Below are 24,523 nucleotides of genomic sequence, written 5' to 3'. Positions count from 1 at the left end.
ATAGATTACTTGTTACTGTTATTTAAAAGTAATCCTTTACCTTACAATATTACTGTCTCAGAATTGCAATGCGTTACATTACTCCTGTATTACTTTTGAGTTACTTTCACCAAAATAACTACAGAAGTAGAACTTAACATTCTAAGATGACAAAATGTACTACAGAGCATTTTACATCCAGTAGAAGGTGATATGATGTATAATAACTGGGCTAGGCTACTAACAATATAGCATATCATTGGCAAAGTGAAGGCTCAAGACATTGCAAGAAAGGATGACAAACAGAATCACAAACGATCCAAGTCTTTTAAAAGTATGGTAGAAGTAAAGTGATTATGGCGATAGCTTTAGGGATGGGCATTTCAAGCAAAAATAATATTTGAAGATCGCTGGGTATTATTCGATTATTATTCGAAAATCGCACCCCTCTACCACATGCATTTATAGGCTACAAACCAGAGCATGTGAGCAAAGCAGAGCGGTGTGACGCTTAAATGTAAGTTAAATAAACGTAAACATAGGCTACGTTTCATATTTATGTTTAAATAATATAATTTTATTTTTTAAATGCCATCTATGTTGATTATATGAAAAGGGAACAGCATGAGATTAGTAAGATAGGATCATAAGATGCCCAATATATCAGGAGACATTTGGAATGGGTCAGACATGACCACTTATTTAGTTTTGTTTTGTAGAAAGCCTTTCTTTAAGGTGAATATCGTTTTGTATAAATTGTATCTTCATTTTAATTAATGCTTCATCAACAAATTGCCTGGATTAATAAATAAGACGCAAATACAGTAGACAATATAATCAGGACACGGAGGCGCCGGCGCGTGAACTGGAGCGCGTCTCATAGATGAACCGAAACTCAGCGTAGGCTATAAGCTACTTGCCTCACATACCTGGGAAGCATATCTATAGAAAGCTTGAAATGTCTACTTTTAAACAAAACAATTAAAAACAAAAATAAATTGTCTACTCTCTACTTATGTAGGCTAATTCGTATAAAGTGTGCATTTCTAGGCGCGTTCACTTGCCTACTGCGAAGCGAGTCAGCATAGTCAACTTTATCTTTGCAGCCGACGGTGACACAGAAAACTCTAGTTTATTAATAAACAATTCAAATGTTTCATGCATAATCATACTTTTGCCGGTTCTTTGTGGCAAGCTTTAGGTGTGCGTTGAGATGCGGAATAGGCAATATAGGCTATTACAAAAACGCTCATTACGGTTTAGCATTCTCTTCCATATTTAAGTAATTACGTAAATCAATATAAATATGTGATTAGACTAGTGGCTTAAATGAACTACTACTAGTCGATTAGAAAAAAAACTTTATTCGTACACGGGCAGCCCTACTTATTTCACATATCTTTTAACCAGCATGTCACTGCAGGCGTTCTGTGCGAGCGGCGTAATCTTCAGAAATGCGCTCTCTGCTCTGGAGGAAATATTACCACTCCGCTCATGCTCTGGTGTGAGACATCTTTTTTCTTTTTCTTTTTTGAACAATAAAATTTTGGGCCAAAAGTGTGTTGTAACGCAAGCATTACAGAACATATACTGAGTAAAATATTCCTGAAAATTGATTAGTAATGCCTTACACTTCTGCGCTACAGCAAAAAGTAATAGTTACTGTAATGCATTACTTTTGTAATGCGTTAAAGGGACATTGTGTAGGGATTTCTCCCATCTAGCTGTGAAATTATATTTTGCATTCAAACGAATTGTGCTCTCCAGCGCCTCGCTTTTTCAAATGCGTGTCGCATCTACGGTAGCTGTTATGTACCAACAAGCTATAACAAACAATGCAAGAACAATTTTAATAGACTTTAATAGTCTCTGAATATATTCTTATCGAATTTCTAGGTTACAAAAAGTAAACTTACAAACCTTGTTGTTAGTGCTTTCTCAATTTTACTCAATAGCTGCTATTCATCAAAGAACCTGTTTAACTTTTAACTATAAATGTTCTACTGTCTATATAATAAAGTACACAACCAAGCAATGAAAAAAAGCATGTAATTAAGACTGTAATATTGAATTAGCCTACCTGTCGAGGTGATAGCAGGCAACTTCAGCATCTCTTTTGAAATCTTTCTCCTGCATTAGTTCCTTCCACCTCGAAAAAGCTATCCCGACATTGACTCTTGTTTTTTTGTAATCTCCAGTCACGTTTCCTTTTACGTTCAATTTTGGACTTTTTATCTCGGGACGCTAGTCCCGAGGTAAATAGCGTTCGTCAGCTCCAGTTTGTATCCAGCCTCTCACGGAGACTTCAGATGCCCCAACGCCTGTGAAGAGACGACTCGACGCCTGTGAAGACGACTCAAAGCCGGCGATATGTTATGCCATAAATTAATACATGATTAACTGACTGTATTTTTATATGTACATTTCCGAAATGCACTTTCTGTAAAGCTGCTTTGAGACAATGTGTATTGTGAAAAGCGCTATACAAATAAATTTGAATTGAATTGAATTGAACTTTTTTGGCATCAAGGATTTCTTCTCCTGTGGCTCGGCATATGAAATGGTCAGCCATTGAAAATATGCAGCCTTTTAAACTTGCCAAACACATAGTTAGTTATTTAATTAGTTAAGATATGCTTTGATTTTTGACATTTGAACATGAAAATTTGCCTAAAAGTCATGGAAAAGTAATTTAAATTATTGGTAGAAATGTGTACAAACCCTGTGCATTACACATACCTTTCCTGTACTACTTTTCATTACAGGTCTGATGAAGAAAGACGGGCAAGAAAAAGGCTAATGAGGCATAGTGAAAAGAATGTATGAGACATTTAATAAGACATTTTTACTTCTCTTACCATGTTATATTTCAACATGTATTCTCTGCTATCCTTTTAGGCACAAAAGGCAAACAAGTGTGTTAAAGTTTAAATGTGTGCGGCATAAGGCCTCATGGGTATAAGTTTTTTTTTTTTAAGTAATTTTGCTTCATGCATTTTCTTAAGCAGTATCATGGCTAACATGATCTTAGATGTGCATATGAAAGGGTTCTGTTTTATGTGTTTTTTGCTACAGGTGACGGGAACTGGGGAAAGGAGATTGAGGAAAGTGTGTAAAGGATGTTAATGTCTAACCACAGATGTTAATTTGTTTAATTACAAATTAATTTGTACAAACAGATACGTATATGAGTAATGTATATGTAAAGTTTCACCTATCTTTATCAGAACTAATTAAACCGTTTGATACCTAAATAAATGACAATGAAATAATCGTCTTGGCATGTTATAAACAATGCTGGTATTTTAACCATAACCCTTTTCATTATCAAGTAAATCCATCATTTATTCATTTTAATAACATCTTGAGACTTGCTGAAAATATTAGACTGTTTTAAATGTTAATAATTAATACTTGTAACTGTAAAGCATATACTGAAATAACATTAGAATTAATAAAATAACTTGAAACTATAGTTTGTTGGCATTGCAATGTGACAAGTCAAAAGAAGTAACTGGATTATTGCTTGGAATTGTACACAATGAAACGTTTTCCAAAAAATAACAATATTCATAATACTATATATTATTACCAAATATAAGTAATTAAAGGATTCATTGTTTTATACTGCCATGTATAAGTCATAAGCATTGTTTTCAACCGCCTTTCCTGTTTGCCGTGGCGTGGACTTTACTGTGCCACTAACCAATGAGAAGCATTGTGGGTGGGGCCCCAGGTGCACCCCTGCCCCGATCTGTAGGCTGCAGCCAGGTGTACTTGGAGATCAATACCCAGAAACAACTCATATTTAATTTTGGTCCTCATTAGAGTGTCCTCATATGGGCAGAAATCCTGATAGGTGAGCTAATGTAATAAAGTTTTATTTATGTTACAGTGGTAGGAAGCAGGGTGGGGCCAAGATCCTGCTTATTTTCCACAGTTGGATAATGCCGCTCCTTTCATTTAGTTTTTTTATTCATATTTTATGATTAAAGTTGTGATTGAAGTTACGTTTAACTTCCACCTCCTTCTTCCCTGAAATTGAACTTTGTTACAGTTACGTTTGAAAATTTAAATTCACATTATTTTATTTCATTCTAATAAAAGAGACGCAAGATCTAAAATTTCCCTTTATGTAACAAATTTAAATTGTGTGTTTTACTTGGTCAGAAAAATCATACTAAAATACTGCAAAATGCAGTAAGCTAGATCAATATTAGAATATCATAACAGCTGGATAACTTGTGTTGCTAAATGGTATGCAATTCATTTTAAAATATGGTGGAGAAAAGGCTGTATTACTGCTACTACAAATGCTACTACACATTATGCTATGTAAGCCACTTGAGAAAATAGTGTTGCCTCTCTAAGGCATGATACAGAAATGTTTTACTCACGGTAAATCAAGAAGCAAGAGATTCAAACAAAGAGCTATATAACAATGATTCGTTTTCAACGATAGTGGTTTTTGGATATTTTCATCCTAAAATATTTTTATTGTGCCTTTAAGGATGCTTTTTAAGCGAACAATACAGTTATTTTTTTGTTTGTCTGTAGCTCAAATCATCATTGCACCCAAAAGAAAAAGGAAAATGATCCAAGTAGAAACAGATCCCATGGTTGATCCATGACTGCTTGTCTCTAAGAAGAAATTGTAAAAGAAATTTAAGAATCGGTTAGTTCATTATAATGAAGGTAAAAAAAAAAAAAATCACAAAAAGCTAAGAGCTTTTTACATTTTTAATATAGCACTGACTTTAAATTAGTTTAGAATGTGCTAATCACAAAATTGTGTTCAACTATGAGTTGAAGTGCCACTGATTATACTTTCTTGTGATTGTTGAGTATATTGTAAGATTCTGAATTCTAAATTTGACAACAAAACTCCCAGATTACTTACCAACAGTTACATTGTATAGACCAATAATAATATTTGTTTCTCCACTTGCTCTTGCTTTGTAGAGTCCACTGTCTGTCTCCTGCATGCCCTTCAGTGTTAGAGAGTAGTTTCCAGTATTGAAATCAACTCTCCCCTTGTAAGTAGGGGAAACAATTTCTGTATTTGTTTTAACATTATATGAGACTACAACATCAGGATTATTTCCCAATCCATGTATCCAATCCAAATCATCAAATATTGTCTCATTTGCATGTTTTTGTACAGTCATTTGAACAGAATGACCTTTCTGGACAGTTATTGCTGATGGTTGGATTATGTCACTGGATACTGTGGAGAGAAAAAAGCAAGTAGTTGTAAAAATGTACAGTAATGTTCAATTCAAAGATGACCTATTATGCTTTATTAAAACATTTTTAGTGTTTAGGGTTGCTGTTTTAGCGCGAAACTTACAAAGCACAAAGTCACTCCAATCGGATTTATCAGTAAGCATTCCCTTACGGAACGAAATGTCTCACGCTTAGGGAGCCTGTCATCTTCGAGTACTGTTAAAACGAGCTAATGCACATTGGCGTGCGAGATCTGTATCTGTATCACACCCAGCTGCTGGCTGGCGATACAAGAGGGGACTGAGGGGTTCAATGCTTTACAGGGTCGCACACCGCCAGTCTGGCCCTCTTGGGAGCTAGGAACAGAGGGATTTGCTCTTTGTTTTGAGTCTGGTACCGCTGGACTCCAGGGAGCCAGCGGCGGAACAGTAACCATCTAAAGAGCTCATTCCCCCATCCCATGCTTGGCCTTACGCTTGCCACCTGGATTGGCAGCGTCTGACACAGGCTTGGCAGCCTGCCAGCGGCAGGGGGACGCCCTCAGTGACAAACAGGTGGAGGATCTGCCACCGGCGGCAGGGTGGAGGCAGCAGGGCAGGATGTGCCGGATGGCCACCGTTTGTGCTTGGGTGACAGAGAACCTTTGGGCGCAGTTGTCCACCGCGTCGCCGAACAGGCCAACCTGGGAAATTGGGGAGTCCAGGAACCAAACCTTGTCCGAATCCGCCATATCAACCAGGCTGAGCCAGCGATGGCGCTTCTGAACCACTAAAGTGGACATTGCCAGACCGATCGCGCACGCCACAACGCTCATGCCCGGAGAGCGAGGTAGGTTGCCGTGCGGAGCTCACCTATGAGCGCACGGTCTGGGCTACCCTCGTGCATGTCCACGATTGCCCTGGCCTGATAGACCTGTAGACCTACAGTAAGGAGGCGGCTTGCCCACAGGCTTTGTAAGCTCTGCCTGTCGGAACGGATGAGAACTCACAGGCCTTAGGGGTCTTAGATACCAGTCATCCAACCGAGACTGTTTGGGACACGGTGGAGGACTTAAGACTTAGTACTTCCACTTAAGCCCGAAAGCCTCGGTGGCCCGTTTCAGCATAGCTGACATTTCTGGATCTGGCGAGGGAAACGTTACACTCCCAGAGGGCGATAACGCAGCCGAGTCATCATTTCCAGAGGTCAGCTCACTATCCGATGCTGCAATCGGCATCCTGTCCTCTGGAGGGTCCCTGAATGAAACGGCTAGTCGGTCCATTAGAGAGGGACCTGCACGCTCAACGGGGGGCTCCACCGGCTGCGGTGTGATAGAGGAGTGAGGGGCCCACAGGGATTGGTTACCGGGTGGCGAAGCCTCACTATGATCCTCTGATCACCTATAACACACGGCTCCAGGCTCCATAGGGACTCCACGTTCACGCATGAAGGCGAGTCTCGATCTCAACACCGTGATAGTCATGTTCTGACAATGCGATATCCACAAAAGCTGCTTCAGCGTGCTGAATGAATATATATATATATATATATATATATATATATATATATATATATATATATATATATATATATATTAAAACACGTGATGCAACCATTGTGACCGTCAGAGGGGGACAGGGAATGTTCAGAAACGTACGGATGAAATGACATCTTGAAAAAAACGCAAACGCACCCGTATTGCTCTTTCAGGAAATGGGACCCGTCACCACTCCAGGAGCACACAGGGGAATGACCGCAGCAACACTGAAGAGTGAACTGAGAACAGGGAAGCACTCACTTCTTTGCCCTCTTACCAACAGTCAACATACACACAGAAATGAGCTCTGTGAGTTGAGCGCTCAGAAGCTCGCGATCACCGCTGCACTCGCGCTGTAGAACCACCAGCACTGGGAGAATCTTCCAGAAGAACACCGACACACTCGCTTGTTGAAAACTTCAACACTCTTCAGAAACATTGACACCGATTGGCTCTGAAGCGAAACACAACTGGTGCGTGCATCCACTTCCGTATTTATACCCGAGGGGCGGCGTGTGAGATGCAGATCTCGCACACCAATACGCATTGGCTCGTTTTAACAGTACTCGAAGATGACAGGCTCCCTAAGCCTGTTCCCAGTCAGTTTAACAAATCAACTACGTCGAACGTGAGTGACTGAAAGGGAAATATATTTCCCATATATGAATGATCAATATATTAAATGGTTAAACGGTATATTTGAAAATATACAGAATAATATATTGTGTTAATATATTACAATATATTGAAGAATACATAAGGAATTGCCGCTTTTCATATATTGAAAAATATGTGGCAATATATTTAATAATATATCATAATGTATGTAATTTTATATTCACTAATACACTTCATAATATATAGATGTATATGTGATCAAATTTGGTACTACATGTGTAATATATTGCAGATATATGTACTCATACAACATAATCACAGAATAATGAGAAATATATAATACATTATATTTCTTATGTCTTTTATTTATCTACATCATTCATGTTTCATATTTTCAAGCTAGTTGTCAATAACACAAGTACAACTGCATGTTCTTAACTATTTAGTCAGCAGTCATTACTATTAAAGCAACACCAAGTATCTTTTCCTCTACGGTCGCCGACAGGTTGGAAGCGGAATTGTCCATTACCGCTGTCGTAAATAATTTAGCCTACCGCAGCCTACTGTCGCACGCGCACGCACATGCTCTCTGTTTATCCAGCACCAGCTTTGGAATCAACAATGGCCACAGACAAGGTAGAGTATGATGCATGATTTTATGAAAGTATGATGTATTGCGACATCACAAACGAGCAATTGTAGCAATTGTAATGCTTGCCGTAAAGCAAGTCAAATTAGTAGTTTTCTTATGTCTCATTAGAACTACAGAAACGCGACCCGATCTGGCAATCTTACATAGCGTGGCTATTTCAGATAAAGGACCGCAAAGCTGTGGCATAAGTGCATTTCACCATGTCACGACTCGATGAACCACTGAAACGATTTTGGAAACATTATTTTAAGGTAAAAAAACGTACTTAGTGTTGCTATAATAAATAGAAGTTAGAATTCTAAAAGTTTGCCCAACCGTCAACTTAACCACAGGCTCTACTCTTCAGCACAATGGTAACCCCAAAAACTCAGACATACCAGAAAACATTTTAAATTAAAAAATAATAGAGCATTAAACACTTACAGATCTCCCCCTATATTAAAATGGAGCAAAACACATTAAATAACGCTTAATTTTAACATTTGCTCTCCTTTAACAGTCAGAAGCAAAGCATGCTGGGAACTAGAAATCTGTTGTAACTCATTCCTTGAGTGTGTGTGTGTGGGTGTGTGGGTGTGTGGGTGTGTGTGTGTGTGTGTGTGTGTGTGTGTGTGTGTGTGTGTGTGTGTGTGTGTGTGTGTGTGTGTGTGTGAACATACATTCACATTTATATGGGAACTTGTACAGTATCTCACAAAAATTACACCCCTCACATTTCAGCAAGCATTTTAGTATATCTTCTCAAGCGACAATACTATAAAAATGAAACTTGGATATATTTTAGAGTAGTCAATGTGCTGCTTGTATAGCAGTATATATTAACTGTCCTATGAAAATAACTAATCATACAGCCATTATTGTCAAAATAGCTGGCAACAAAAGTGAGTACACCCTAAGTGACTATGTCAAAACTGTGTCCAAAGTGTCAATATTTTGTGTGAGCACCATTGTAATCTAGCACTGCCTTAATCCTCCTAGGCATGGAGTTCACCAGAACTGCACAGGTTGTTGCTGGGATCCTCTTCCACTCTTTCATAATGACATCACGGAGCTGCTGGATGTTAGACACATGGTGCTTCTCCACCTTCCGCTTGAGGACGGCCCACAGGTGCTCAATAGGGTTCAGTTCTGGAGAATTGCTTGGCCACTCCATCACCTTCAGCTTCAGCTTCCTCAGCAAGGCAGTTGTCATCTTGGCGGTGTCTTTGGGGTCATTATCATGTTGTTTGGCCCAGTTTCTGAAGGGAGGGTATCATGTTCTGCTTCAGAATGTCACTGTACATGTTGGAATCCATGTTTCCCTCAATGAAGCGCAGCTCCCCAATACCAGCAGCACTCATGCAGCCCCAGACCATGATGCTACCACCACAATGCTTGACTGTAGGCAAGACACAATTTTCTTGGAACTCCTCACCAGTGCGTCGCGAAACATGCTGGACACCATCTGAGCCAAACAAGTTTTATTAGTCTCATCAGACCACAGGACATGGTTCCAGTAATTCATGCTCTTGGACAGGTTGTCTTCAGCAGTGTTTGGAATAACGCCGTTTAAAAGAACGGCGTTAGGTCACGACGTTATTTTTTCAGTAACGGGCTAATCTAACTAATTACTTTTCCCGTCGTTACAACGCCGTTAACGTTACTGGACGTTAAATGCGGTGCGTTACCACAGGCGTCAGCTTGGTTTGAAAGGTGCTGGGGACAGAGATGCATTCGGAAGTGCATTTTGAGAAGTGCTGGGTACAAACTTGTCAAACTGTGCAGCCTGTTTGCTCAATCCGTAAATAAATCCATCGATCCGCAATGTTTGTTTGAGTTCTTAAATGGTCTAATAGTAGAACTTTTGCCAAGCGTGTCAGAGGTTATGGGTTCGAATCCGCCCACGTAGTTTTTTTCTCTCATCAAAACTCAATATGTTCATCAGTGGTTACAGTCTATATATCAAACAGGGACACTTTGTGTACATTTTATTTTGTGATTTCACCTGAATGAATAGAGAGTCTCCGCAACAGCGATAGATTGAAGCGCGCGTCCGAGTGAAGACTGCGCGCCACAGAGAACACTGTATCCATGACACTGATCACCGCGGCAACGAGCGCTCAGCTTGAGTTAAAAAACAACACATTTTAGCGCTAGATCTCGTATTTAAAGGGTCACTCCACCCATTTCAACATTAATCTTTATTGAAAGTGGGTTATATATGTAGTCGAAATGTAAAAGAAATTTTGAATTTGGTGCCCTCTTGACCGAGAAAAGACAGAAAATAACTTTGGGGCGCATTTGTATGTAAGACAACAACTCCCACAATGCAGCTCCGCAAGCCACAGCTCCGCAAGCCACTCCCACTAATCCAGAACAGCGCAAACATCAGAGAAATCACTCTTCCGTCTACAAGGCGGCTAGCTGCCAAATGAGCTTGAAATTCATTTCACCAAAAAATGTCTAGTTAGTTGGCTGTGGCGAGCAGGACGAGGGCGAGGGACGTGAGAGGACGACGCGAGTGATAATGAACCTGTGCAGCGGTCTCATATCTCTCACGGAGGAGCGGAAGCACAAAAGGAACAGGCCTGATTTTATGTTTTGTTTCTGTTGTGTGTGGCCAGCTGGCTTATACTTTTGTTTTGTATTTGTTTATTTTACTATTAAAACGTTCAAATGTTCGCCGGTTCCAGCCTCCTTCTTCCCACAACAACGAACCCCGTTACATTGGCAAACTCATTAGTGAATTACTCGTTTGTATTTTTTTCTATATGGTGAATTATTGCATGATACCTGGATGTTCAGTCAGGCGAAACTAGGATGGTTCACATCACAACACAAACGTCCGTGTGGTCGTCTGATTCAGAGATTTCGTCCAGGAGAAATTGCGATCGTTGAAATTCTCTGCAGCAGACGGACTCTATCTGTGTCCGTAGCGCACAGCGAGAGCACACGCACCAGCAGCCCGCCTCAGCTCGACCCAGTCCGGGCTCCTCGTCCGCGACAGGCAGCCGCCTCCTGATCCTCCATCAGCCTCAGCTGCTCTTCACTATATTGCGGCTCGTAAAGATAGCCACGAACAGCGGATTCGAGCAGCAGAATTTCAAAATCCTCTATTCCATATCATGTTTAGTTTCTTCCGTCATTGTCGTAACTTCCTATATCCACAGCGCTTGTTAGCTTAGCTTATAAACAAGATGGCTGATATTGCTTTCAGTATCTGCAAGTGAAGTCCCACCCACTGATCTGTGATAGCTCTGTTAGCGCATTAGGCACAACCCCCTATGGGCGGGTTTGAAAGGGTGGGAATTTGTGCTTGTAGTCTATCTATAGAAATCCCCCCTTTTTACACTTCCTCCTACAATGACGTCAAATGACGATTTTTGCGTCATTGTAGGAGGAAGTGAAAAAGGTAAATAGTAGATTTCTCTCGTCTCAGGGGAAAATGAAAGAATGTTGCACGACCATTCAATAGTATGACTGGTTGTCTAACAATGGACCTCTTAATGCAAATGGGTGGAGTGACCCTTTAATAGCAAATTAAATGGCAACGCATGGCGTTGTTATTCATTTAATTTGCTACAGTTACTGCAAACATACTTTATATTATTTAACTCTTTACTTTTGAAGAAAATACTTGAAGTAGGCTACAGAATGTATTTCAGACCAGTTGTCTGACATTGGGAGTTTGATTTATTTAAGTAAGAATAAGACTACAGAGATAAACACACTTTTTTTGTTGTTTAAAAGTTTACTTTTGTTGTGAAAAAAACACTTGGAAGTACAGGTTGTTTACTTGACCAGTTGTCTCATGTTGAGAGAGTTTGATTTAATTTGCTAGAGTTAAATGCACTTTATATGGTGTAACTGTTTACTTATCTTACAAAGATAATACTTGAAGTGCAGGATAAACCTCTTGCTGTCTGTCGACGTGCAATAAATATCGAAAGTTATGTACAAACACCTGTCTGTTCTACTCATTTCAACTGACTAGTGAAAACTGCTAAAAAAAATCAAAATTCTTTGACATATAGCAACTTTTTTTTTAACAGTAACGCAAATAGTTACTTTCCCTGGTAACGAGTTACTTTTATTATAGAGTAATTCCGTTACTAACTCAGTTACTTTTTGGAGTAAGTAGTGAGTAACTATAACTAATTACTTTTTTAAAGTAACGTTCCCAACACTGGTCTTCAGCAAACTGTTTGCGGGCTTTCTTGTTAGCCAGCTTTAGAAGAGGCTTCCTTCTGGGATGACAGCCATGCAAACCGATTTATTGGAGTGTGTCGGCATATGGTCTGAGCACTATCAAGCTGACCGCTTCTGCAACCTCTAAAGCAATCCTGGTAGCACTCATGTGTCTGTTTTTGTAAGCTAGCTTCTGCACCTGACGCACAGCACGAGGACTCAACTTCTTTGATCGACCCTTGCGAGGCCTGTTCTGTTCTGTTATGACCCTGGCCTGTACTGTAATTCAGTTTCAGGGTGTTACCAATCTTCCAATAGCCTAGGCCATCTTTGTGGAGAGCACCAATTCTAATTCTCAAATCCTTAGAGAGTTCTTTGCCATGAGGTGCCATGTTGAACATCCAGTGGTCAGTATGAGAGAATTGTACTTAAAGCACCAAATTCTAACTTCTCTAATACAAAATACACAAATTTGTATGGTCCTGTCAAGCAGACAAAAACATGAACATGATTAATAGGACATGTGGCTTTGCATGGTTAAACGACGTACAGCTATCATCACTTAGGGTGTACTTACTTTTGTTGCCAGCTATTTTGACAATAATGGCTGTATGTTGAGTTATTTTCAGAGGACAGTAAATCTTTACTGCTATACAAGCAGCACATTGACTATAGTATATCCAAGTTTCATTTCTATAGTATTGTCCCTTGAGAAGATATACTAAAATGGTTGCTGAAATGTGAGGGGTGTACTCACTTTTCTGAGATATGTATGTGCAATATATGTACACAATAAACAATAAAACTTGAAATGCTAATTTTGTATTAATTTATAAATATTTTATATTGATTAATATAAAGCCATACATGGTCAATATATTGCAGTATATTGAAAAAATAAGCACTAGTTTCCGATATGGAAATGTATTTTGTAATATATTGCATTATATTTTGCAGTTTATTCCCATATATTTTTGTTCCATAAGGGTTGACACAGCCATATAACCCATAGCCCAAGTCTGGTTGCGCACCGAGGCTAAACAGGGTTGAGCCTGGTCGATACCTGGATGGGTACTGAACTATTTTCTGCAGCATTATGGTACTTATACATCTGCTTACTACAGTAAAGCTCAAATAAAGTAGGCAAAACTGAGCACAGAAAACTATTTTATGAAAATGAAGTCCAGCCATTTACAGAGAGCATAACAATACTAAGCAAAGCAAAGGGGTAAATGATACAGGATTCACAAATTGCTGTCTGTACAGTTTTGCGGTTTAAATAACTGATTTTATGATTATTGTGGTGCAACTTAATGATCAGTAAACATTTTTAGGCAGTTTTTTATTGGTAATAAAAAAGCATGAAAACATGGTACATCAAATCTTCTTGCTTTCATATGTATTTTCCATCAGGACCAAATAATAGAAATCCAAATAGTCTGTTAATCAGTAAATTACAACAATGTTTCTGTAAACTATTAACTTCCCCTTTCTTCAGTTTTTTTTAAAAATAGTTATAGTTATAGTTAAAAATTATATATAATAAAGTTATAGTTATATCATTAAATATTAATCAGTAAGAATGTTGAAAGGGTCTTGGTACCTGTGTTGAAGATCATAGGACTGATAAACGTCACAAAAAAGATCAGAAGTAGATGCGTTGATGCCATTTTAATAAACACTTCAAGCAGGTTCACGCTCACACTTCTATCGACTCAGAAGGGGAAGTGTATACAGGAAGTTAACTTTATACTGAAGTCTTTTCAACAAGTGAGCATTTAACAGAATTTGCAGTAAATATATTAACAGGTCTGCTGTTTCAAGTTGACACCAGCTTTAAAAATATGGTGTACAAGGTCCATATCATCCTCCCATCTGGTGTAGTCCAGCGGATTGGACAGATAGCATGGATCTTAACCAGCTTGAAACCATTTAAACATCAGAAGCAAGTTTAAAGAGATAGTTCACACAAAAATGGGCGACTCACCCTCAAGTTGTTCCAAACCTGTATGAATTGAGACACAAAAGAAGATATTATGAAGAATGTTGGTAACCAGACAGTTGACTGTAGACATTGACTTACATAGTATTTTTTTCTTACTTTTAAAACTCTTTTCATTATATATTTTGTGTTCCACAGAAGAAAGAAACTCATACAGGTGACACAATTTGCCTTAACTATCCCTTTAAGATGGATATTAGCTTGTAACAAAGACACTTGTAAACCTTGAGGAAGATCTGTTTTATAAAAAATACTGCTACCCAGATTTTTTTTTTAAAGTATAGTTTTGTTCTTTATTGGGTTTAGATTTATTTCTTTAACTTTGTTTCGAGTTCTAGTTGAGTTGTATATATGGTCAGTCATTTGCTGTAGTGCATTGCTTGTAAAAAGGTTCATTCCTTATGGTGACAACTTGAAGTTGTATCGGAAGGAACGAGCTGTGGTTTATGCAGCTTAAACAACTATAAAAAGTCCCCAAGCTATAATTGCTATAGAATGTTTCCATAACACCATCTGCTGTAATTGTTGTTTGAAAAAATGTTTAAATCAAGTATTGTTTAAAAAAAGTGTCACAAGTATTTAGAGTAATGATTTTACAGAAGTGAGCATGTGATTGTGCGTTTGTGAGTAATAATGTTTCTGTAGAGCATGTGGGAAGTAACGCATGAGGAAAGGGGGAAAACCAGCTTAAAGTTGAACCTATTTACATTACTCTCTGATGTATATATTTGCACCACAGTCACCATGAGGAGTATAATTATTATCTAAGAGAATACATATTATTAAATGATAGTCCAAATGCTTAAACAACTTTACAGATTTTCTTTTTCCACATATAAAAATATTTATCCTTCATTTGAGAGCTCTTGATGTGTCATCTAAGTGTGATGATGAACTTGCCTGTTTCTGGTTTTGTTTTGTAACTAGTCTTCTTTTACTGATCTAGCCCTTTCATGCTCTCAAAGGTGCTCTAAGTGATGTCAGGCCAAAATATTTTTTGTCACATACAGCAAACATCTCCGCACTATCCGCTAGCTGCCTGTCCCCTGAACACACTGTAAAAAAACGTGGTCTCTGTAGACACCACAGGCTCCACAAACGGCAACAAAAACAAACTTGGCTAACCAGCACCACGAAACATAACAAACAGTGTTCCAGCCAATCACTGGCAAGAAGTATTTGAGGGTGGGTCTGGGGGGTTAGTGCGCCTGCACATGAAGGGGGTGTGTGAAGGAGAGAGAAGCATCAAGAGGGAAGTTTGAATAATGGCCGACACACGACCAAAGAGACGACGTTCCGAAGATCAACTTACAAAGAAGAGAGAAAAGGATAAAGAACGCGCGAAGTACCGAAATTACATCGGTAAAGCATTCGAAAGATGCTTCCGCCGGCATAAGGGCTTCCAGTCCGACATTCAGGTTGCTCTGTTTTTGCTGGACAGCTGGGTTACGTTAAATTCTTTTTTTTGATAAATTGACGGAATAGCACAGAAGGGAAGGGGAGGAGACGAGATGCGGAGGAGGGAGGGTCTAGCTAGCCTCCGTTTTGTTTGACAATAGTTCGAACGTCAACAAAAAGTGACCCATGATCGCTTAGAGAACCTTTAAACTATTTATAATAGTATAGCTCTTAAATAGCTTCAAACATGTTGACACATCAACACTGTCAGAGTTTTCAAACAATGCAGAATTTGTTGCAGAATGTTCATGGTAATATCAATATGATGTCAGTTTTTAGAGAGCAACATATAATTGTGACTAGTTCCCTTTCGAGAGGTCTCTCCTATTGCGTAATGCTTACGCTATGGGAAAACTCCTTTTCTCGAGAAATATTGAAGTCTTTATGTAAAACGCATTGCAGCTGCACAGCATACCACCTCTTCCGTGCTGCCATTTCCTCTGGTCGAGCCGCGAAAGAAAAAACGCCGCTCACAGAGGCTGCCGGAGCACGCGGTTTGCAGTGATGTCACGCCGGGCCAATCCCCGCGTGCTTCACCGCCACCCGAAGACTCCCCGCCGCCAGTCCAGTTCACACAGGCGGACCAGCACCCCTCCAGCGGAGCGATGGGGCTCGTCTCGTTTGGCGCGTCAGGGGATGACGAAGATAAGGATGACAGTTTTTCCTGTGATGCTGCATCCGACGACTGGCCGGGCTCGTCCTTCGACCCCGCGCCTTCGACATTAGCGGGCACGAGCGCGGGCTCCAGCATGGACTCAGAGATCGTCCGCATTCTCTCCAAGGCCGTGGAAGACCTCGGGCTCGATTGGTCTTCCCCGGAAGAACCCACCCGCAGCCGACTGGACGAGTGGTTCCTGCAGGGGCGCCGACAGGCCCCTCGACAAAGACCCTCCCCCTTCTTCCCGGAAGTTCACGACGAACTCACGAAGTCGTGGAAAGCCCCGCACTCCGCTCGCCTGAAGCCTTCTTTTTCTTTGTCGCTCTCCTCCGTGGACGGCGCGAAAGAAAGAGGCTATGAGGGGACTCCACCCCTCGAGGAGGCTGTGGCCAATCATCTGTGTCCACCCTCCAACGCTGGATGGAAAGCTAAAGCTTCTCATCCCTCGAAGCCTTGCCGGTCCACTTCAGCTCTCGCCGGTCGCGCATACGCCGCCGCCGGCCAAGCTGCATCAGCGCTTCACTCTATGGCTGTCCTCCAGGTGTTTCAAGCCAAACTTCTCCGCAGTATGGACGAGTCTGGACCCGAGCCTGAGGCATTTAAGGACCTACGCAGCGCCACTGACATAGCGCTGCGAGCCACAAAAGCCACCGCCCAATCCATCGGCCGTGCTATGGCTAACCTGACTGTCCTTGAGCGCCATCTGTGGCTGACGCTAACAGATATGAAGGATGCAGATAAGGCGTCTTTCCTCGACGCGCCTATCTCCCAAGACGGCCTGTTTGGACCAGCGGTGAAGGAGTTCGCCGAGCGCTTCACCGAAGCCCGTAAGGACTCACAGGCTATGCGTCACTTCCTGCCCAAGCGATCTAGCTCATCGCAGAGCCGCCAACGGCCGCCTCAACAGCAGCGAGCTAAGACGGCGCCCCCCGTTTCTCAGCCCAAACCTGAAACGGATTTTCGCGCTCTGCCAACAGGAAGCAACCGCCCGAGCGACGGGGACCTCGGCCCAGGATTGTGCTGAACCCAGAGCCTCGTAAGTCCTCCTAGCTACAGGGAGGAAAAGGGAGAGCGCGTGTCTCGCGAGAGCCGTACCGCTCTCTCCAAAACGTCTAAAGCATTACCCAGTCCCCCTACAGGCGGCTGGAAATGTCTATACAGCAGCCAATGTGCCAGCAACACAGCTCGCCCACCTGCAAACAAACGCCGTTTTTACGGCGACACACAGAAATCACATAAAGAGCTATTTTCTGCCTGTGTCATTAAAGGGTCACGTGTCCACACCAAAGTGCGCATTCCCACATATCAAAACTGTCAACGCAGTGCCAAATGTTTTCCCAGCTCAGGCTGGACGCCCCATAAATGTAGATTGTGTGCCAACTGTTACGTATGCACCACTACACACAAGCACTGTTCCCACAGTTATAAACACTTCCCCAGTAAAAGCGGGAAGTTGTATAAGAGTAGTGCGTGTGCCCGCTGTTATGCACGCACCCCAACTCACAAACACTGTTTATATGGCCAAAAACCTCCCGCCACGAGCGGGAAGTTTTATGAAAGTGGCGCGCGTGCCTACCACAGTCTATGCACCCCCACCCATAAGCACTATACACACAGTGTTAAACATTTCCCCATCTCACTCTGTGAGCATTACAGCGAGCTTGCCTGTAATCTCACACGCACCCCTGCACTCGGCATTCAGCAGAGCTGCTCAGCGCGCGTCCGCGCCGCTGAGAGCTGTAAGCTCGGTGTTAACACAGAACGATTCGCTGGCGGGAGCCATACGTCACTGCGACACGCCCCCGGCCAACGTTCAGCCCATATCTGTGCGAGCGAAAGCTTGGGAAAATATCCCGACATGCCGAAATGGGTTTTGAACATAATAAAACACGGTTACTCGCTTCAATTCGTCGCAGACCGCCCCGCTTCACAGCGGTGGTAGAGACGAAAGTGAGAAAAGATGTTTCACATGTTCTACGCACCGAGATGCTCAAACTGATAGAGAAAGGCGCTATAGAAACAGTCCCCCCCTCTATGAGCGAGGCAGGTTTTTACAGCCGCTATTTTCTCGTCCCGAAAAAGGACGGCGGTCTCCGCCCCATTCTAGATCTCAGACATCTGAACAAAGCTTTAATGATTCGCTCGTTCAGAATGATAACTACCAAGCATATCCTCGCGCAAGTTCGCCCGAGGGATTGGTTTCTGTCAGTGGATCTGAAAGACGCTTACTTTCACATTCCAATAGCGCCTCATCACAGGCCATTTCTGAGATTCGCTTTCGAGGGACAGTCATACCAGTACACAGTACTACCATTCGGCCTGTCACTGGCACCCCGTACATTTACGAAATGTATGGATGCAGCACTTTCCCCCCTGAGACAGCGGGGAGTGCGAATACTAAATTATCTCGACGATTGGCTAATACTAGCACAATCCGAGAGCCAGTTAGTGACACACAGGTCTTGGATTATCAGTCATCTAGAGTGCCTAGGTCTAAAAATCAATTTTGCAAAGAGCATGCTATCCCCCAGCCAGAATATTTCTTTCCTGGGAATAGTGCTAGACTCAGTGCAGATGACGGCGCGCCTCTCATCAGAGCGCGCGCTCACTATCCGGCGCCTTGCAACATCGTTCAGAGCGGGCGCGCGCGCCCCCGTCAAGCGGTTTCAGAGGATGCTCGGTCTCATGGCCTCAGCATCAGCTGTACTCCAGCTAGGATTGTTGCACATGCGTCCTCTCCAACGCTGGCTCAAAAGCCGTGTCCCCACCCACGCGTGGCGCTCGGGCCACTTTTTAATCAGAGCAAATCACGGCTGCATAAAAGCCCTGACGCCCTGGAAAGCTGTCGACTGGTATCAGTCCGGCGTGAGTTTGGGTGTAAACACAAGGAGAAAGATGATCACGACAGATGCCTCCAAAATAGGTTGGGGGGCCCTTTACGAGGGCAGGCCTGTCTCCGGCTTGTGGTCAAACCCGGAGAAGCGCCTACATATAAACTGTCTGGAATTGAAAGCGGTCGCTTTGGCTCTCAGAGCCCTGCTCCCGTACCTGAGGGACGAGCACGTCCTAGTCCGAACGGACAACATGACGGTAGTCTCGCATATAAATCGTCAGGGTGGACTCAGATCGAGCTCCCTGCACTCGATGGCCAGGGAGCTCCTCCTATGGTCCCAGCGCAACCTGCGCTCGCTGAGAGCAGCGCATGTGCCAGGTGTTCTGAACCAGGGAGCGGATATGCTGTCCAGAGACAAAGTTCTCCCAGGAGAATGGTCTCTCCACCCCCTGACGATTCAGTGGTTATGGCAAACCTTTGGCAGAGCAGAGGTCGACCTCTTTGCCTCCAAGGAAAATACGCACTGCCCTCTCTTCTTTTCAAAGAGCACGGACGCGCTCGCCCAAGTCTGGCCGAGCCGCCCGCTGTATGCCTTCCCTCCGGTTGCGATGCTACCTCAGGTCATCAGTCGGATCAGGGAGGAGAAATGTGCAGTGCTCCTGGTAGCCCCACTCTGGAAAAACCAGACGTGGTTTCCAGAACTGATGCAGATGATACAATCTGCCCCATGGCCGATTCCACTGAGGCTAGATCTCCTCAGGCAGGCCAACGGGACGATCCTCCATCCCCGCCCCGATCTGTGGGCCCTCCATGCGTGGCCCCTCAACGGATTCCCGGGAACCTCCCCAGTGGAGTGTTGAGAACCATCACTGAGGTGCGAGCGCCCTCTACGAGGCGCTTATATGCCCAGAAATGGAAGGTGTTCAGTGACTGGTGCAAGTCCAGGAACCTGAATCCTGAGACATGCGAAGTACCGAGTGTGCTCTTTTTCTTACAAGAGCTATTGGAGGCAGGCCGCACCCCCTCCACGCTCAAAGTATATGTGGCTGCCATAGCGGCATCACATGAACCGGTCGAAGGACGCACACTAGGGAAAAACTACCTAGTTGTTCGTTTCCTGAGGGGCGCCAGGAGGATAAATCCCCCACGCCCCCCCTCGGTGCCGATTTGGGACCTGGCCACGGTCCTGGACGCACTTAAGCGTGCCCCGTTCGAACCCCTCCGAACTGTGCACCTTAAACAGCTCTCGCTCAAAACTGCTCTCTTGCTGGCTCTCGCCTCGGTCAAGAGAGTGGGCGACCTGCACGCGCTGTCATCAAGCGCTACCTGCCTGGAGTTTGGACCTAACGACAACAGGGTTGTCCTCAGGCCAAGACACGGGTATATCCCTAAAGTGCTCTCTACTCCTTTCAGAGCACAGGTGATATCTTTGGCCGCGCTATCATCCCCAGCAGACAAAGGTGACGCTAATTTACTCTGCCCGGTCAGGGCACTCAGAGTATATTTGGAACGTTCTGCCCTGTTCAGACAGACAGAGCAGTTGTTCGTATGCTTTGGCGGCCGCACTAAGGGTCTGGCTGTGTCAAAGCAAAGAATATCGCGCTGGTTAGTTGATGCTATAGCGCTGGCTTATGAAGCCAAGGGCCTTCAGTGCCCCTTGGGCATCAGAGCTCACTCTACGAGAGGCATGGCCTCCTCGTGGGCGTGGTCGAGTGGGATACCCATTCAAGATATTTGTGCGGCTGCAGGCTGGGCCTCACCGTCCACATTTATCAGGTTTTATAACCTACAGGTCCCCTCATTGCACTCTAACATACTGTCGGTCTAACTATGCATAGGCTGGGGTGTGTACATGCTGAGCATTGTCTCCTCCCTCATAGAATCACATCTTTGCATCTGATGTGGAGGATTTTTCATACATGACAGTACATAAAAATGTGCTTGTGTGTGTCTTTGGACGCCCTTTGGGCCGTTCCACGTTGTCCCTTTATAAAGCCCGCCTTCGGCTGGCTCGTTGGATAATTACTTCGCTCAAAAGCTCAGGCACCGGCCTCCGGCTTAATAGAAGCGAAGTCAGCACGCACAGCGTTTTACATGGCGTTCCCATAGCGTAAGCATTACGCAATAGGAGAGACCTCTCGAAAGGGAACGACTCGGTTACTAACGTAACCTCGGTTCCCTGAGAGGAGGGAACGAGTATTGCGTAATCTGCCGTGCTTGTGCTTGGTCAATTTGCTTCAGTCGATTGAACCTAAAGAACTCAGACGACGGGGCGCCCAATATATAGCCCTTGGCCACGCCCATCTTGGCGGGCTCTGACGCGCGTGGACGCGAAGCACGCTCATTGGAAGCGGGTTCAGACTCGCCCCGTCATTGGTTCGTGCAAGTTGCCGCAGCACAGCCAATGACTGAGCTGCCTCGCTCATTGCTGTATGCTGTGCAGCTGCAATGCGTTTTACATAAAGACTTCAATATTTCTCGAGAAAAGGAGTTTTCCCATAGCGTAAGCATTACGCAATACTCGTTCCCTCCTCTCAGGGAACCGAGGTTACGTTAGTAACCGAGTCGTTTTACAAACTGAAAGTGGGACAGAGATCATTTCCACTGGTTTAAGGGTTGCAGTATGTTTCCGGGCTTGAGTGGCAGAGATGATGTCCCCACCTAGTGTTCACATGAATGTGATTTTATCCTTATATTAATATATAATATATATATTATGCTCCAGTATGCTCAAATGTCCTCAAATAATTATTTATCCTGCATATGAGTAAAAGCATTTAATACTACGGTATGGAGAGATGCTGGGATTGAATTTTTCACTATTTCAGATGGAACATTTTCTTTTTTCTTTTGTTTTTACAGTATTTTCACATCAATAAAGACTTAAAATACCCACTACAGCTAAGTTTGTTATCTTTTCAGGAAAGAATGATGTTTCACAGGAACGAAAGTTAAGGATGTCAATGGTCTGCTAATTTGATGTGTGAAATAATTAGAAAAAAAAAATTATGTTTGTCATTAACACAACTTGAGACAGTTTTTTACTTGGCATTTGTTGGCATTGGTAAACGATGGTCTTAGAAAATGTAAAAAAGCAAAAATTTGCAAACAGCAATGAGGAATCATTCAGTACGCAAGATATTTCTGTTCATATTTGTCTAAAGCACATAGAATTATTTGAAAAGCCTAAAATAAATCAATTAATAATGTGAACCAGAGACATCGTTTACATGCATTAATAATGAGAGTAGGACTTCATCACAGTAAGATGTTTACATGACACAAGCAGTCCTCTTCACTCCCTTTTACACTCAATTTTCATTATTCTGATTATTTGCTAGGAATCGATTTTCAATGCATTATTTATATCCCCCAATTCACGGTATAAATTAACTCACTGGCCACTGTTTTAATCTACTTTTGTCTAAAGCAAAACAGATTTTTTCCTATGGGCGTATTTGATTTTTTTTTTTTGGGAATGTTCCTAAAATGTCTTTATTTGATGTTTTCAACCATCAATATACTTCATTATATTATTGTTACGCAACGATGTCAACATGAATACAGTTTCGGTTTCTTGCCTTTTTTACTGCTAGCATGTATAGTGATGTAGAATTTGTAAAGTAAATACTGTATGTCTTCAAGATGAAGTCTTACAATAGACATTTACAGTATGTAATATGATAATAGCAGTAGAACTCTTATGGCTACAAAAAATGAAGTAGACAAAACAAGTGGCCAGTTTAGTAATGTGATAGAATGTGCTAGAAGATCTACAATTTAAATTAGCTATTTGAATATGAAAATCACGCTTTGCTTGGCATCATATTCAAATTTAATTTAATCCTTATGCTGCGGTATGCTAAAATGTCCTCAAATAATTATGTATCCTTAATTTACTACTGCATAAAGTATGAGTAAAAGCATTTAATACTAGAATTTAGGTAAACATTTTGAAAAAAGTGGGAATGCAAAATTAGAGTGTGATGATGTTAAGCCAAACAAAGATGATAGAAGTTGTGATTCAATCACAGCGGGTGAGGCTTCTTTATTAATTTAATAATCATCTGCACATTTTAAGTGATTTAGTGATTTATTTCCATTTTTATCTCACCTAGGCTACATGTTTTGATTAATTTTGATGTGAAAGTATCGTAAAGACATAATGCATGTGTCACATAGCTGTGGCTAAAGTGAAGCACATGACAAAAAGGATTCCAACAAAATAGTCATTTTAATAAATCCCCCAAAAAAACAGGAGATCGTAGGGGAATAATCAAAAAAATAAATAATTTAACATTGACGATACCGGACAAGGAACAGATTGAACCTAACTTGAAGGGAACTAATCAAGATCAGCTGAACAGAATGACTAATTAATGAGTAACACTGGGAAATCAGACATGCAAACAGGAACATAACCAACATAAACTCAACAAAAAAGAACATGATCATGATGACAACATCCAAAATGTTTTTCATTGAAAATTAGTATTTGAATATGGAAAGTACTTGTCATCACAAAAATCAGCATATAATTTTAAAGCATTCGATGTGTTTGTGAGCAAAACCCTTTAATTAAATCAAAACAAGTAAACATTTTAGACTTTTGCTTTCAGAGAATATAACCCGTTTCAGACGGAACCACCTCATTTCATGATGTTTTAATAGGAGTAAATATCATTGAATTATTTTTTATAGAACTGTAATTTGGTGCGTTCAGGTGCCATTCACCTTAGGTTTTTATTTATAATTGTTTACTTGCAGTTTCAGAAGCATTTACTAATTAGTTTAGAAATCTTGTCACATACTAAAGGAAAAAATAAAAACTAGAGATTCTACCCACCAGACTACTCCATAGGCTTAACTCAGGTACGGCTAGTTTACTAATTATTTAAAAAAAGTAATAATAAAAAAACGAATTTACTCAACCTTGTTGAGTATCTATTGACCACAGTTGTCACGCTCCAAAAAGAGGTTTAAAGAAACAAAACAACAACAAAAACACCAAGACAAGTTACTTATTTTGTGCTTGTTTTATCTTGCTTGTTTTCCTGTAGAGATCTGGCAACGGGGTTAATGATAGTTGGTGTGGATTTGAAGGAAGGGAAATAGTTTAATGTATAGTGGCTCAAAGGACTCAGAAATGGACACACAATCAATATATTATGGAAATGTATAAGGTGGGTGTGTTTTAGCTGTTCTGAAGATTTTGTTGTAAAAATGTTATGGAGTAATTTTTTAGAATAGTGCATTTTGATTTATTGTTTACTTTTGCTTTGTTAACTTACATTAAGTATTGACAATGAATGTGTTGCAATGTGGAAATATCTTTATTTTAATGAAACTTAGCTACAGTATTTGAATATGAAAATTACTTGTCTTGTCATTACAAAAACAGCATTACAGTGAGT

The 24,523-nt window shown here is 41.7% G+C and overlaps 1 long non-coding RNA gene across 1 annotated transcript; it reads right to left on the bottom strand.

The window, feature by feature from the left end:
• Positions 1–2,789: 2,789 nt before the first annotated feature.
• Positions 2,790–13,875, bottom strand: LOC143731097 (uncharacterized). Its single transcript, XR_013200696.1, has 3 exons — positions 13,762–13,875; positions 4,880–5,206; positions 2,790–4,620 (listed from the first exon to the last, which is right to left on the bottom strand). It is a non-coding gene; the product is annotated as an uncharacterized LOC143731097 (long non-coding RNA).
• Between the last annotated feature and the right edge of the window lie 10,648 nt (positions 13,876–24,523).

Source organism: Siphateles boraxobius, unplaced genomic scaffold, assembly GCF_051911475.1.
Source record: "Siphateles boraxobius isolate OS27281-9 unplaced genomic scaffold, OSU_SipBor_1 86, whole genome shotgun sequence".
Classification (NCBI taxonomy): Eukaryota; Metazoa; Chordata; class Actinopteri; order Cypriniformes; family Leuciscidae; genus Siphateles; species Siphateles boraxobius.
The sequence above is the reverse complement of the archived record's forward strand: the minus strand, read 5'-3'. Positions and strand labels throughout refer to the sequence as shown.